This window comes from Peromyscus leucopus, chromosome 9 (genome assembly GCF_004664715.2).
Source record: "Peromyscus leucopus breed LL Stock chromosome 9, UCI_PerLeu_2.1, whole genome shotgun sequence".
Taxonomy (NCBI): Eukaryota; Metazoa; Chordata; class Mammalia; order Rodentia; family Cricetidae; genus Peromyscus; species Peromyscus leucopus.
Genome location: NC_051070.1, coordinates 95,410,574 through 95,414,561, shown reverse-complemented (window position 1 = coordinate 95,414,561; position 3,988 = coordinate 95,410,574). Strand labels below are relative to the sequence as shown.

The 3,988-nt window shown below is 48.0% G+C and overlaps 1 non-coding gene across 1 annotated transcript; it reads right to left on the bottom strand.

Annotated features, from left to right (window-relative positions):
- Positions 1 to 915: 915 nt before the first annotated feature.
- LOC114697431 lies at positions 916 to 1,076 on the bottom strand. Its single transcript, XR_003735179.1, has one exon. It is a non-coding gene; the product is annotated as a U1 spliceosomal RNA (small nuclear RNA).
- Positions 1,077 to 3,988: the final 2,912 nt, after the last annotated feature.

The window sequence follows — 3,988 nt, the reverse complement described above, 5'->3', positions numbered from 1 at the left end:
AGGATTAAGAAATAAAAGAAAAAGACAGAGGCACAGAATAGCATCGGGAGGGCTCTGGGTCAATACCACAGTCGCCTTGAGTTTATTCCTCATGAGCTTTTTATACACCAGCAAGGGGAGAGGCAAAAGACCTCCCCCTTGCAAGGATATCACAGTTCAAGGTACAAGCAAATGTGAACACTTCCTTAATTCCCAAAACATCTAGTAGCATCCTGGTAACCAGGCCTTTGGTCAAAACATCCTATTATGCAACCTTGCACGGTAAAACAAGCTCAGACTCTCTGACCTTGAGTCAAGATGGAGTAAGGCCACACTATGGAGCCTCTGTGGGCCCCCCACAAGAATTCTCATACCTTCTTGTGCCTCAGTGTCTCACCCGCGACAGAAGCAGGATAATGTTATGACAGAATGAGTTAGCATGAGAAGTCCCCAGAACAGAAGCAGCCACAGTATGTGAGAGTTTGCTGGGTCAGCAGTGGGACTCTGCAGAGGCCCGGGAGACACAGAGTTCCAGCTGCCCCATTGCCCCCTCCCTCTGTGTCCAGTCCTCATCGGCTTGCCTTCTGCGCCTCCAGTTGTACAGTCTATCCCTGTTCCCACAGGTTCCAGCCTTCACGGCACTTCAGGCCATCTCTTCAGATCCCCAGCCCCTCCCAGCATCAATCTGTACATGTTTTTTTTTTTTTTTTTAATTTTATTTATTTTATTTTACAATATCATTCAGTTCTACATTTCAGCCACGGGTTCTCCTATTCTCCCCCCTCCCACCCCTTACCCTTACCCCCAGCCCACCTCCCATTCCCACCTCCTCCAGCGCAAATCCTCCCCCAGGACTGCGATCAACCTGGTAGACTCAATATGTTATTTCTCTAATGCATTTATTACCATTTGAAGGTTTTATTAAATGTTATTTCTTTGGGGATAGCACAAAGTCCCTCACTACTACAAATTATGTAGCCAAGTTTCCCACATTTGGGGCTAAATTGGAGGGGTCAGAACATCCAGAGTGTAATAGATAAGCCTCACCTGGAAAAACTACCTTCATGGTCATAGGCTCTCCTCTGACAGGTAAGTGTTGAAATGTGCACACACACACACACACACACACACACACACACACACACACACACACTCACACTCCTCCTGCCTCAGAATTCCAGATGCTTCAACAGGCCTGAGTCACCATACCTATCTCTTACCTTTTGAAATGATTGCATTTTACTATGTATTTGTTATGGGCCTCCTTCAATAGGGGAACCACCTTGTTCCAGTTTGCCCAGGACTTTCCCAGGTTTTGCTCTGAAAGCTTCTTATAAACTCCAGTCTAAGCAGCCTTTGCTCAGGGTAAGTTATCTGAGGTCAGGGACTAGCTCACTGCCGTCTCTGTGCCTGAACATCAACTATCCCGTAGCAGCTCCCAGTTCACACTCCTGGAATAAATGAAGAATCAAGTAGTCAATGCAATGGAGATTCCATAGAGGACACTCACTGGGAGGCTGGGTAGAGGACACTCACTGGGAGGCTGGGTAGAGGACACTCACTGGGAGGCTGGGTAGAGGACACTCACTGGGAAGCGCAGCAGAGGACACTCACTGGGAAGCGCAGCAGAGGACACTCACTGGGAAGCACAGCAGAGGACACTCACTGGGAAGCGCAGCAGAGGACACTCACTGGGAAGCGCAGCAGAGGACACTCACTGTGAGGCTGGGTAGAGGACACTCACTGGGAGGCTGGGTAGAGGACACTCACTGGGAGGCTGGGTAGAGGACACTCACTGGGAGGCTGGGTAGAGGACACTCACTGGGAGGCTGGGTAGAGGACACTCACTGGGAAGCTTAGCGGAGGACACTCACTGGGAAGCGCAGTGGAGGACACTCACTGTGAGGCTGGGTAGAGGACACTCACTGGGAGGCTGGGTAGAGGACACTCACTGTGAGGCTGGGTAGAGGACACTCACTGTGAGGCTGGGTAGAGGACACTCACTGGGAAGCTCGGTAGAGGACACTCACGGGAAGCTTAGCGGAGGACACTCACTGGGAAGCGCAGCCCTCCGACTCAACCAGAGACAGACCCAGTGATACCGCTTTCATCATCTGTCAAGGCTGCCTTAACTGAGACTAGACGCCTGATTCTGGCACACTTACCTGTGTTTATATTCCTGTCTCCATGGTTACTCAGGCACCTTCAAGGTCAGCAGCTGCTTTGCACCCCAAGATCAACACACACCATGTGTGGAGACTAGGTGTCCATTTGGAAGTCAGCGCAAAAGCACACGTCATCTCCTTGTGGACTGAATGCCTAGAGCCAGACCATCACAAAATCACACTTGGTTTGTCGGGGCTCTGAGCTTTCCCTTACCCTGCAAGCTATAGACAAAGAAAGGACGGATGGACAGACAGACAGACAGACACACACACACACACACACACACACACTCGTCTAAACAAGAGTTAGAGCTTAGAAAGGGGTTTCAATAGAGTGAAGAAGGGAAGATGGCCAATGGGAAATGAGGAGCAAAGACAGGTTTCTGTTCCCTATAGTAAAGTCCTGCCACCCAGTCACATAGGGAATTCTGAGAGTTGAGAGAGGAAGTCTGGAATCCTGCCCTGCACCCCACTGTGAGGATGACACCATGGACAAATTGTTAGCCTAGAAGTAAGCGCCACTCCTGTGACTGTGACAGTTGTATCTAATTTGCTCCAGCTGCTAGATAGGGGTGTCATTTCCACCCAGACTTTGCTCCTGAAGATGTTTGTTACATTACTACTGATAATCAGCTGGACCTGAGCTGGCTGGAGTAGATAGATGGTCTCCCAGGAGAGGTGGTAAGTGGGGCAGGTTATTCAAGGTGAGGGAGTTAATCAATTTCAGTTGACAGGCTGGTTTCCTGATGTTCCCAGAGTTTTTAACAATTGGGCAGAATTACTGTCTGAATCTACCAAAACAATGGAAACTCAGAACAATTTGAGGTCTTCTAAGGAATCAGTCTAGGGCTGTGTCTTAGAGTTTCTATTGCTGTGAAGAGACACCATGACAATGGCAACTCTTATAAAGGAAAATCTTGAATTGATGCGCTGGCTTACAGTTTCAGAGGTTCAGTCCATTATCATCATGGTGGGACATGGCAGCATGCAGACAGACATGGTGCTGGAGGAGTAACTGAGAGTCCTACATCTTTCAGGCAACAGGAAGTCAACTGAGATACTGGGTGGTATCCTGAGCATAGGAAACCTCAAAGCCCATCCCCACAGTGACACACTTCCTCTAGCAAGGCCATACCCACTCCAACAAAGCCACATGTCCTAATAGTGCCACTCCCTATGACATTATGGGGGCCAATTACATTCACACTACCACAGGCTGAGATGTAGCTCAGTGGTTGTGTGGCTAGATTTGTGTCAGTTTGACATAAACTATAGTCATCTGAGAGGAGAGAATCTCAAATGAAAAAAATGTGTCTGTAAGATTGAACTTTGGGCCAACCTGTAGAACATTTTCTTAATTAGTAATTGATGGGGAGGGCCCAGCCCATTGTGGGTGGTGCCATCCTTGGCTGATGGTCCTGGATTCTATAAGAAAACAAGCTGAGCAAGCCGGTAAGCAGCACCCCTCCATGTCCTCTGCATCAGCTCCTGCCTGAGTTCCTGTCCTCACTTCCTTCAGTGATGGACTATTACCCAAAAGTGTAAGCCAATAAACCTTTTTCTTGCCAACTTGCTTTTTGGTCATGATGTATTATGGAAATAATGAAAACCCTAACTAGGAGAGTGGTGTAGTATGTATTGAGCCTGCCAGAGGTCCTGGGTTCAATCCTAGAAATACCAAAAAATTAACTCTAAGGATAAGTGATTTTTAATTTAATTTTCGATATTAACACTTGATAGTCATCCTTGAAGCCATGAGGGTAAAATACTTCAGAATACACCCCTTTAAATGAGAGGGGTAGGGACTCTGAGCTGTGCACTATGGGATGGAGATGTCTACCTCC